Source organism: Desmodus rotundus, chromosome 10, assembly GCF_022682495.2.
Source record: "Desmodus rotundus isolate HL8 chromosome 10, HLdesRot8A.1, whole genome shotgun sequence".
NCBI lineage: Eukaryota > Metazoa > Chordata > Mammalia > Chiroptera > Phyllostomidae > Desmodus > Desmodus rotundus.
In genome coordinates, this window is record NC_071396.1 from 6996867 (window position 1) to 7009793 (window position 12927).

General features: G+C 44.6%; 1 protein-coding gene across 21 annotated transcripts in view; it reads right to left on the minus strand.

The window, feature by feature from the left end:
* ESRRG (estrogen related receptor gamma) overlaps positions 1-12927 on the minus strand; it is a 506557-nt gene that overhangs the window by 285445 nt on the left and 208185 nt on the right. The gene's annotated exons all lie outside the window — the stretch shown is intronic.

Sequence of the window (12927 nt, forward strand, 5' to 3'; positions counted from 1 at the left end):
CAGAGGAACTCAGTCCCAGAGGAAACTGTAAAGGTGCATGAACACTTGTCAGCAACAGCTGCCGCCTTGATTTAGGATGGAACTTGAACATGAAGGGCCAGGTCAGGAAGCATGTTGCTGCCCACTCTGGAGAACAGTTAAGAAGAATTCCTCCTCAGAAAAATGGTGGCCAGGTGGGAACCTAAAACCATAAGACAGGTAGCTCATGGCAGGTTTACTTTATCATGCTAACCCCTCTTAACCCCCCTGTGCCCCACAGGGGCGGATGTAGCTTGCAGTTTGGAGCAAAAGGCAAAAAGGCAAGTGCCTTGTTCAGTGTGAGATCTTTGGGAGATGTAGGAGCTAGTTCTCCCAGGTTCAGTAAACCATCACTTTAAGGCAATAATAATCACTACATTTTAAAAAGATAACCAAGAAAAAATTTTCCAGACTAAAGACAGCAAATGATTTAAATAGAGGACCATATTTTTCATGATGAAGTCCCATGTTTCTATCTAGTTTTCATTTTCCAAACCTACATGAAGTAACCCTCAAATATAACATAGTTTTTCATTATTGAAGAGGATAAAATTAATTTGTATAGAAGCTCATTGCCTGATTGGGCAAAATAAGGCCAGAGGATATTTTCTTCCACCGGTAAAGAGGACTAAAATAAATGCCCAACAACCAAAGGTCATTTTTGAAGCCGGCCAGTCTTACAAAATCAGCGCTATAAAACTGCTCACAGTGCCTAGTTCCATGTACAGTTCTTAACTTCCCTTTCCTTTCCTGTCTGAGTCAAATTTATATCCTCATACCGTGGCTTGAGAACACCCTGGTTCATAGTTCACTTAAGACATTGCTTCTCAGGGAAGTCCGATGCAGGTCTGCAGGGCAGCTCTCTCATCCATCCCTGGCTGGCGTGGCACGCACCGCCAAGGGACCCCATTAGCAAAGAAGGGCACGCACATGTCTGAGCAGAAAGCTCTCTGGAAGGGGACACCAGGGCGCTGGTTGCAGCAGCCACGGCTGAGAGTCCATCTGTCTTCAGAGCATCAGGAGGCCGCGTCGTCTCCATCACAAACTCCACTTCTCCCTCCAGCCCCTGGTCTCCTTAAAGCAAGAGGCAGATGCACTTTCTGCCTGAAGATGCAGCACCAACCCAGCTGTCACCCAAGACTCCAATTAAGCGGTATGTGACATGCTTACAAGATAACCCAGCCAGAGACCAGCCCGGCCATTCTGCGGAATTGTAAATGGTTTTCACAGGAAGACATGCGTCTCTATCTCCCCATGGGCAGGGAAGTGTCACTACTAATCCAAGAAGCAAAGGTGCTGCGCACTTGACAGTGTGTTTATACCACACATCTTTGAAGGAGCGGAAAGGTGGCTGCAGACAGCTTTGCTGTCTCCTGTGCCAGGTGTGAGCTCGCATTCTCAAACGCACGGGTGGGACTCTCCTTTGAGCTGGTAGAATTTCACAAAAACCCACTAACCTGGAATCCAGACTTTATACCTGTGAGACGCATGCCATCAAAATAGTGCCTGTGAACAAACACTAGCATGGACTGATTAATTAATATTAATGGATTAATATTACAGATATATGGATTAATCCTTCTTTCTTTCTGTCTTCAAGGGAATAAAATTATTCCTTCTACCCAGTCTTAAATTCACGAAGACCAGGCAATCCAACAGACCACCTCGTTGCTCCAAAGCTCAAACACAGTGTCTTCTTTTATAAAAAAGAAAAATCATTCCTATGCATCTTTTCAACACTGTCCCAACAAAGAGAGCTGTTAAGAAGTGGATTTTTGTTTTGTTCTGTTTTTGCCTCAGTTTGTGAGTGTCTTTTATGCAGCCATAAGATGACAAGAAAGGAGTGTCAAGACAGTGCTCTTATTAAGGAATGGAAGACAACCTTTTCCAGCAGGACGTTCTACTCTATTCCATCAGCAGCAGTGTGAGGCAGGTCGGAGAGACGAACTTTTCCAAGGTATTAAATTAAAAGATGTTGAATTAAGTTAAATGCCCCACGTGGAATTGACATTTCCCCCTTTTTAATGCAAGCTAAGATTGATGAAAAATACCACTTATCTACATTAAGGGTCAAAATCCCTCGCAAAAGGAGCCTCTGGTTCAACACGTCAGAGCAGCGTCCATCGTCCCTAATCCAAGGACCGGGATGCGGATCACATTCTGATGATCCAATTAATGGTGAGACACTTTGCCATCATCCGGCAAGCAAGGCCCCTAACAGATTGTGGGGCTGTAACATCAATTTCTTAAGTGCATTTAAAGGATTACAAATGTTAGTCCTGGCTAGGGACTGAAACACCTACCGAGGTGCTCTGAACCACATTACTGTAATTGGGTACCTGAATTAATGCCATTTCTTCTTGATGGGTGAGTTGAATGCATTGGAATTAAGAGCTCTTTTTGCTGTATTTCACTTCTCCATTCTTTTCTTCTTCTTCTTCTTTTTTTTTGTTTCCTTGGAACATAAATCTGAATTGAAATGCTTCTTTTTAAATCCAGATAGCTTTAATTACAGCCCTGGGGAATCCAAGCATTGTCCTAATTTTACCTCGTGCCCTGTTTGGGTACGTTCTCCTAGGGCTTGTTATCTTAATACGCAGCGCTCGGTAGATGGAATTACAATTCTTTTCTCAATAAAACTGAGGCGATGTGAGGAGCAGAGACGGGGTGTTTGACCCCTTCTGCTTTTCTTCCTTCCAGCCAGACGAACCTCTTCAAGAACACAGAGACTAGCACTTGAAATTCACTGCAAGGCTGGGCAGGTAAGAACCAGAACGTCCCCCAACCTCTCCTTTCTGAGGTCTGTTCAAGTAAAAGTTCTGATTGTGGGAGAATGGAGTGGATGTACACCATCTGGGTATTTGGATCTCTGCTGAATCCCTCAACTCAGGGGCAACCATATTCCTCCCCTGCTTCAAACCTCCCAAAGCTTGCGTGTGGTCAAGTGAATAAAATCTAAATGTCACACCTTAGTCCGAAGGGCCCCACACACTTTTCCCCTGCTCAGTCCCATGCCCTATTCTCTGCTCTGCAACCTGCAGAAGCAGCTCTGGCCTCACAGGCCTTCCCCTGTTATCCAGATACATCCGGTTCTCTTCCGTCAGGTCCCTCTGCTTGGACACTTGACTCTGACACCTTGCCCTCTCTCCTTTAAGGTTTCTATTCAAATATATACTTACAGGCTGTTTCCTGACTCAGGCACTACATGCTACTCAAGCTATGTGCTCGCTTGCTCTCTCTCTCACCCTGCTTTATCTTTCTTCATAGCATCCCTGTGTGGTGTGCACAAACATGTGCAAGATAGTAACATGTGCACCACGCATGCACATGCACACACACTCACATGACAAGTTTCATTTCCTACCACAGCCCCAGTGACCAGAAGGGTGCCCAGCGCAATTCAAATATTTGTTTAGGTGAATGGAACTGAAGTTTTGCCTGGCTGATTCTGCCTCGTTATTCTGGTGTCAGATCAAATGTTTTCTCTACAGAGGACCCCCAGGTGACTCTTCACTAAAGTGGCACTTTCCCAACTGACTCTGCAAAGTCACGAGCTTACAACCTTGTTTTATTGTCTTCCTATTAGTTATCAGTATCGGAAATGGTATTTGTGTTTATGTATGTCTGCGTGTACGCATTTATTGTCTATTTCCCTACCGTATTACTCAAATTCCACAAGGGCAGAGAGCATGTTTTTCTGTCTTATTCACCCCAGTGTCATTAGTGCTAAGAATAGCACTGGGCCTGCAGATGACAGGCCATAAAGACTCTGTTGAATGGGAATGAATCTAATTCAACCAGGGACAGTCAAACATGCGAGAGCCTTTATCAGAAGAGGGTTGTAGGTAATACAGATTTTCTTCACCTGATTTCACCAGTGACCCAACAAAGACTCTCAATGAGGACACCCTTCCTACGGTGTCGTTGATCCCACCTCCTGTAGAAAGACAAAGCTGGCCACGGCAGTTAGCGTCCACTTCCGTGGAGGATGTAGAATAACATAAAAAAAGAAGAAAGAAGCAGTCGGACTCCAAGCCAAGCTGGCTCTGGCAAAATTGGGAGTCGGTGATGCCTGCCTATCAGAGCTGCTCGCCCAGCCTTGCCTGTTTGATGCCCTTTCCCTCCTGCCAGCTGTACTATTGAGACACCGCCTTCTCTCAGGCCTCTACTCTGGGACTGGAGCTAATCTGATTAAGCTCTGGATGCAGGTGCTGCTACGTAGAGAATGTGGCTCCATTCTCCTGGAAAAGGGATGTCTCTCTGCCTGGGGGGGCGGGGGGGGGTGGTCTCTGCTCCTGCTTTCGGGAGGAAGGGAAGTGAAAGCGCATTTCCATGGTTCTGGAGAAGAAAGAACCTGCAGAAGGAGCCCCACTCTGCCAAGTCTAGTCTGGGACGGGAAGGGCAGTAGGTCCCACAGGCCAACCACAAGCTTCGAAGAGGACCAAGCCCTCCACAGACTTGGGCCCCGCAAACCGTCTCTCCACCTGCAGGCTGGAGTAGCCAGAGTATGGCGTTCTCCAGTCATCACAAAGCTAGATAGGAGTTTCTTGTTTTCTGTTGTTTTTTTTTTTTTGACTCATTAGATCTCCCTGCTCAAAATGATTTACACAGAGATAATTAAACTTAAGCCCTAAGGACTAGTTAACTGTTTAGCAGTGTATACATTTCATAGAACCATTTCCATACATCTAGTTTTAAATTCATTAACAGAAATGAATAGCTGCGGAGCGCTCTCCACCGCGCAGCGTGGTGCTGCGGGATGCTTGCTAAATTACCCCTTTCTATCACTCCTGCCGCAATCTCCCGGCACTTAAACTTTGCGGGGCTGGAAATGGGCCTACCAATTTGCAGTAAGGCTCATATTTACTATATTTACTGTGAATCATTGACTGAACTTCAGAAAATATTTGTCTCCGTTTGCCGTGTGTCCGGAATACTCCATCAGCTTTAGAGAACGGGGCATGCACTTTTTCCCCCCTCTTTGAAACATTAGGGAGAAACACTTAGTAGGCAATATTAGCTTTGAATATGCATTAGAAATATACTTTTACTAATATATCTTTCATTTAAAGTCTCCTAAATGCACTCAAATAGCTTGTAGATTTTCCTCTTGGCCTATTTTATGAGGAAAAAGTGCCCTTCGGATATGAACTACCAATGACTCATTAATTATTTATTTCTGAATACTCACATAACAAGAAAAAATAGACAGTAAATCTCTTTTCTGGAAACTTATCATCATATTTATACACATTTGGGGATTTTTTGTTAATTAAAATATTCTCTGTTAAAAAATAATCTTCATACTTTCCTTCAGTCATACTCACCAGTATTTACAGTGTGCAGCTCAGGTTTGAAAGGGAGTCGGGGCGAGCTAATTCATTGTTTACACTCAGAATCCTAGGGGTTCCAGTCCCGTAAAGGTAGTACAAAGCACTGTATCTTTCGTCGACTGTACTTATCTTAATCCTAATAACGAGCCAGACAAGTGACTCCAGAGTCTGGGGCTTATCAACTGGAATTCGTCACATGAACCCAACAGAAGACAAGAAATGCCTTACATAACAATGCTACACAAATCGTTATCTTTCGCTATTCAAAGGTATGCATTCAAAAGCCTATAGGAGACTTTCATTTATTTATGTATTTATTTATCTTCTGCTGAACTCAAATTCCACTTGTTTGTATTAAATCAGAGAGCAAATGAACAGAAATGCTGTTGTTCAGGATTATCTGAAAACCGAGTTTACTCCCAAGAGATCAAAACGGTTCTTCCTGCCCCGTTGCAGCACTGGCTATCGGGGACAATCTGCTTTCAAAGCTGGCTTTGATGCCGACTATTTGGGCAACAGATTAATGAACATAATAAAAAGGCCCGTGTTCCTCAAATGTTAAGCAATGTCAACTGCTGAGGGTGGACCCCAGCGTCTTCCCCATTAGAAGTCTGGATTCCTTCAGCGCAGCTCACATAAACAGTGAAAACACCAAGCCATCCACACTTCACTTTTCCCAGCTCAGGAACCGGGTTAAAAATAGGACATGGCTCTTTGAACTGTACACCCAGACGGTGTTTTCGTCAGCAGCCAGAAGTTTAAGAATTTTCTTTTTGAGTGGATGATTTATTACGAATATTTCTAGTTATACCTTCCAATTTTCATTGCAAAAATAAATGGAGACTCGGAGAGGTGTAATGTACTTTATTCTCCCTCCTTCTACAAGAAGTATTTATCAGTTTTATGTAACATTTTAGTATATCTGTATTGGGCTAAATGTGTTTATTGATATTTTAAATTTAAAAAACATATATAAACAGTTAAAAAAGTATCGATGGCCGAATAACCTAGTCTTAATTTTCAGGGTGGATTATATGTCTTCACCAACCTCCCTTTCTTTTTTCTTCTATTTTTTAAATTTTCATCTGAAGATGTGTTTATTGGTTTTAGAGAGAGAGAAAGGGGAAGAGAGAGAGAGAGACAAACATCCATTAGTTGCCTCCCGCATGCACCCCAGCTGGGGATCGAACCCACAACCTTTTGCTGTACGCAGGAGGATACTCCAACCAAGCTACCTGGCCAGGGCCATCAACCCTCCTTTCATAGGCTCCCAATTAGCTTCTAAATAGCTGGTGTGGATCACGTCACATCCACCCTCAAAAATGTTCCATCGTACAGGTTCCTACATAACAAACAATAAACTCCGAACTCTTTCATACAGTACTTGAGATCATTCCTGCCTCGTCCTGAATTTGGTGTTTTATTTAGCAGTCTCACCAGGTTCTACCGCACCTCCACTTGAGCTCCTTATTTTTCTCTCTCTCACACATCCTTGTCTTTATTACAGTCTTAGAACCTTAAACATTCCCCCCCCCACACACAGGCACACTCACTTATACCCCCCACCAACATGTTCACCCACCACAATCTACTTCCCTCGAGAAGACCAGCTGAGCTGCCTGGTGCTGCCGGATGCCACTCCCTACCCGTGGACTCCCAGCGAAACATTTGTTTCTGTGAACACCCCCAGCACCTCCTTTGATCTCTAGCTTTCATCTTCCCTACTTTTCAACCACTTCATGATACTTCCTTGATGAAACAATTCAACTGCTTATCCATCTCTTCATCGAATCTATGTGTTTTTTCTTTACCATTTATACTTTTTCAAAGTCTGTTTATACCTTCTAGAACATGTATGCTTTCTATTAAATCTGAAACACTGATAATCCTGATATAGAGTTAAAAAAAAAACACAACAACTCAGGCACAAGGCCATCAATTCCTCTGTGAAGAAGCTGGGGGTCGGGCTCAGCTGGCTGTTTCTACAGGTGCCACAACAGGCCCCTCCCTGCCTTTCTGATTAGGCTGAGATCTCTTTGAAGAGCAGGCAATTGGCTCATCCATCTTTGCACAACTTAGAGCATCTCACAAACGCCTGTTGGGACTCAGATGTACACGCAAGGCCGAGCGTAAGTGAGCACTCAGTACATTTCACTGAAATGCCATTGAATCGACTGTCCTTTACATTTCTACGTCCCGGGGCAGGAGGAAGAGAGACGGGTGCACCAACTGGGAATGGAGCAGTCGGAATGGAGTGGGGCTGCCGCCTGGGGCAGCCAGTCGCAGCCAGTGGACGCCAGCAATGGCAAGAACACTGCTCGGAGTTCCGGAAACGGCTTGTCCTCTATTGGGTTAGCTCTCTGGGTCAATACCAGGCTCCATTGGGAGAGAATTCATCCTACTTCCATTTTCATCCAGAAAGAAAAAAAGATAACCTTTTGGGTTTTTTTTTTTCCTCCAAAACCTCTTGGGACTTATGGGCAACTGGTAGGATACTTGGATTCAACCCTCTGAAACAAACAAACAAAACACAGTCCTGTTAAAGTTGGCCTGAACAGTAGTAACGGGGCTTAGGGACAAAGCCAGGTTCCTGGCAACCACGCTTGAGAAACAACAAACAGTAGACCTGTCTTTAGCTTAAAGTCGCTGCGGATGTCATTACAGCCGACTGGAATGCCTGCGTGGTGCCAGACACCGGGGTAAGCCTTTCTGTGAATTATCTCATTTAATTCTTAGGAACATCTCTGAGTATGTTTCTCTGTTTTACAGATGAGAGCAGTCCAGCTGTGAACAATGCAAAACAATGTATAAAGTCAGAAGGTAAATTAGGCCCTGTGGCCAGCTGAAGTGGTGACCAAACACTTTTTTAAACACCCAGTGTGAAGGCCATACTCCACGTCAGCAAGGAGCCTGAATAGGTGACCTGTGAGGGGAAGTGTCCTCTATGTGACTCATCGGCACTTGCTCCACCCCATCAGTTGTCCCTGCCTGTCACTCATATAACCCGAGAGCCAACCACACAAGCCCAGCCCCAAAGATGGTCCTGCCCACACACCTGAGCATGGGCCATGTGACAACTGTCTGCTGGGAAATCCACCCAAGAAAGGAGTCCCCTGACAGGGCCATGCAGAGTGTGTGGGGTCCTTCCCACACCTTCCACCTCATCTCTCTCTGTCTCTCTCTCTTCTCCATGGGCTGCCTCTCAACTCCAGTTGAAGCAAAAGTGCCACGTAACAACCAAGCACCCCTCCACCCTGCACGGCATGGCAGCCCAGGAGGGCCCGCCAGCTTGGAATTCTTCAACCATCTTCCACTCACGAAAATCAAAAGAGGTGGCCTACAACCTGGGCCATCGCATTGACACCCAGGGACACCAAAGAAAGCAAAGTATTTCAGTTTTCTTCTTTTTTTCCTTGTCTCCCCTGGGATTATAGCTCAGTCACTTAGTCTCTTACAAAAAAAAAATTCTGTGAAAAAATATGGAGTTTAGTTGAAACACGGTATGATGAGCAAAAGGAAAAAAGGATGAATGGAGCTTACATTGGTGAACTTTTCTGGGAAGCCTGCTCTTTAGTTTGTCTATAAAAATAGGACCAGTTGCTTAATCTATCTATCTTTTTTTTCATCTCTCTCTCCCCCCACCCTCACACACACACACACACACACACACACACACACACACTCACACTTTGGAGACAACACAAGCCATTTGACAGTGAAGAAATGGAACTTGTTCTTAACCTGAAACAGCTCTTGGACCAAGTCCACCTCTAACATAAAAACAGTTTATGCCACCACGGGTGTGGGTTCAAGCAACCTACAAAATAGCAGCTTATTTAAAAACCAAATGCACAGCTCACTGAAAGTGCTGATATTTGAAGCACACACAAGGAAAACTCATTTAACCTTTGGAAAGTTATCTCAGGAGAGAAGAGTCAGAATCTCTTTATAAGATTTTTTTAAGCACTGCAATTATTGACGAGGAGTATCTTGCCTCGGTTGTATCTGATCGAGAAGGGAGAGAAAGAGGAAAACCCACCAGAGACATCAGCCGCTGTCAGGCTGTTTTTCAATGGCAAAGAGGTAGTTTACAGGGGGGTCTGCCAGTCTCTTAAGACCCAGTTAAGAAGCCTTTTTAAAATGCCTTAAAAAGCCAACTCATACATTAATCAAGTTGAGCCCTCATCCATACTTACTGCAATACATCAATTACTACGTCCTTTTAAAAAAAAAAATAAATTCCGGTTGACAGCAGACACCTTATTAAGGCCCACGAAAATGATACAATGAGTAGGAGGCTATTAATATTGCTCTTTTTTTCTCCCCGCTATTGTCTTGCTGCAGTGGTCTGCAAACAAATTCAGGCTGCATTACAATTAATGCCAGTGCAACTCCTTCTAACGACTTCCAGCTTGCTAATTTTTTACGCTAATAATAAAAAAAAAAGGGCATTGCTATGCAAGAACGACCTCCTTTTATCATCCTAGCATAGTACACCAGAGAGTGTCTGCTATTGTTCACATGAAAGACAATTAAACCCTGGAACATCAAACCTAAAAATGACAATCTGCTAACCAGCACTGGGCATTGCTCACTGTTCCCCTCCGTTTTCTGAACCCACAGAAAACAATTCTCTGAAGACGTTTCTCTCCTGTTCTCCTTTAACCACCCTTTGGGGGGAAGAAAAGTTTAAAAATACCCTTTGCTGATTTATGCATCTCTGCTTAGAATTTATTAACTGTCTGGGGCCATTGTCACTAGCGCACTCGACCGCCTGCAGGTTTAAATTCCGGACACATGAAAAGAAATGCAGCAATATCACCCACCGACTATCACATTTAGAAATAAACATTAAAGGTGTTCTTCAAAAGTGCACGCAATATAAAAGTCTGGAAGGAGAAAGGAAACTCAGATCCTACACGTCTGTGTATTGCATCCTCTCTGGGGATCGGGCTGAAAGTCCCTCGGCCTTCAGAAAACGCAGTCCGGCCCAGCTGTGGCTTCTCCACAAAGCCAGAGTTGGAAGCCCTCTTGCTCCATCCTTAGCAACATCAGGATTCCTTCACCAGAACACACGCCCGTCTACTGGAAAAATACCCTGTGTTTGGGTGTTAATTGTAACATTTAGAACATAAATACAGTCACTTCAAAGTTCACTGACTGTCTCAAAGCATTTCTCAAATTCTGATTGGTATTTTGCCCATAGTAGAAAGAAAAATAGCTACAAATAAAAAAAGCCGTGTGGGGCCCTCAGGTCTGCCACCTGGTAATCTTGGGAACTTGGCCAAATCTTCTAACCTCTCTGAGTCTCAGTTTCTCCCCATGCAAAATAAGGAGGAAACAGCTCTTTTTTTCAAGCATGATTATAAAGATGAAATGAAACGAAACCCACTGTGCATTGCAATTACAAATAAATAATTAAACAAAGTTGCTGTGTATGTCCTCTAACAGCTTTATTTTTTTTTTAAGGTTTTATTTATTTAATTTTAGAGAGGGGAAGGGAGGGAGGAAGAGAAGGACAGAAACATTAATGGGTGGTTGCCTCTCACACGCCCCCTACTGGGGACCTGGCCCACAACCCAGGCATGTGCCCTTACTGGGGATTCAACTGGCCATCCTTTGGCTCACAGACGGGCACTCAATCCACTGAGCCACACCAGCCAGGGTTCTAACAGCTTTATTATCAGGTTAGTAGTGAGTGACATGTGAGTGAATGCTGAGCACAGCCACACCTTACACTTGATTGGCAAGTTTTCAGTAAATGGGCCCTAGATTCTGTTAGTCACTTTATTTTATTTCATTTTTGCAAGAACTCTCTAGGGTGGGATGCTCAGTCCCTACCAACAAATGAGGAAACTGAGGCCTAAGAAGGTTCAGTGATTTGCCAAAGTGGCAAAACTGCGGTTTGAACCTGAAGGAAGCCCTTGCTGTGTCCTGTTCTTAAGGCACCCTCCACGGTGAGCCGCCTCTGTGGGGTGAGCCGCCTCTATGGGGTGGCAGCTCTGGGAAGCAAGGTGAACAGACACGTTCAGGAAACATGCACTGAAATATGGGCTCTGATGATCACTGGCCCGGCAACCTGGCCTCAGTCACTCACCCCTCAGTTTTGGCATCAGTAAAACACAGCTAACATCTGTCCCCTGGGGTTGTTCTGCAGATCAAATAAGCCAGTCCACGTGCAATATTTAAAAAATCACCTAACAGTAACTATTCACTAAATACGAACAAGTGTTGTTACCCTACCGTCCAGCACTACGTGGGAAGCTCTAATACATAAAACGAGAATAAACTGGGATCGGTAACATCTACATTTAACTGAAATGCAGAAACAGGGACCAGCATCACCCTCCCACCCAAAATAAACAATCAGCCAACCTGGGAATGAGGGGAGAAGAGACAGTGCTCTCCGGGAATGAGAGATGGATGGGGTCAGACCTGTGAGGGTCTCAGCTTCTGGCCTGCAGAGAGGTTCCAGGCCACACATGTCGGGGGATGTCAGGCGGAGTCCAGCAGACTCCTTCTGGAAGGAGGCAAAGCCGAGAGCTGAGGGAAATCAAGGCAGCGAGAGGTTGCAGGGCAGAAGGCTAAATAAGAGGGGGCTGCCCAGAGGGCTCTGCCACGTGCGGCTGGCCCTTTCAAGTACTCAGATGGATACTAATGCTACGCTTGTAAAGAAACTACCGGAAGCTGAGGAAAGAGACAGTCAACATATTAGAGGTAACTAACAGTGCCCGGGGCCCACGCAGGACCAGGAAGAGCACCTGCCTGTACCAGCCAGCCTGGGGAAATCCCATGATTCAGGAGGCTGTGGGCGAGGAACACAGAAGGCTGAGTACTGTCCCAGTCCAAGTAAACAGATCTCTGAGTTTGAGTCTAAAGACTCAAACTTTTTCCAAGTAACTGAACTGCACTTCAACACAAGGCCTAAGGATATTAACAGAACTACAAACTACCCAGCACACAACAAGGTACATTCTCACCATCCGGCATCCAATCAAAGGTGACCAGACATTCAAGCAAAAGCTGGGGGGGGGGGAAACCCCGAAAACCCTCAATGAAGGGGAAAAATATGCAGGAATTGAAAGAAACCCCAAAGTGACCCAGATGTTAGAATTGGCAGACAAAGATACGACATGCTATAATAACTGTATTTTTTGTGTTCAAAAGTTGAATCAAGGAGATTTACAAGCCGACAATCAATGAAGCCCCTCAAACGCCAGCAACATAAGAAACATAAAGAAACGTCATGATGGGACCTCACAAGGAAGTGACTCAAAATCACGGATAAGAAGAACATCTTAAAAGTAGCCAGAGACAAAACACACTGATAAGGAGACACAGAGGTAAGGATGCTGGCAGATTTCTGATTGAAAACAATGCAAGTAAGAAGGCAGAGTCTCTGATTCAATGGGTCTGGAAGGGGGTTAGGAATTTACGTTTCTAACTAGTTGCCCACTAATTCTGGTGGTGCTGGTCCCAACCACACATTAAGAACCGCTGATATGTATTAGGACAATGTAGCTAAAGGGGAAACTCCGAAAAGAAAGAAATTTTGGCATTTTTGAACAGCTTTTAC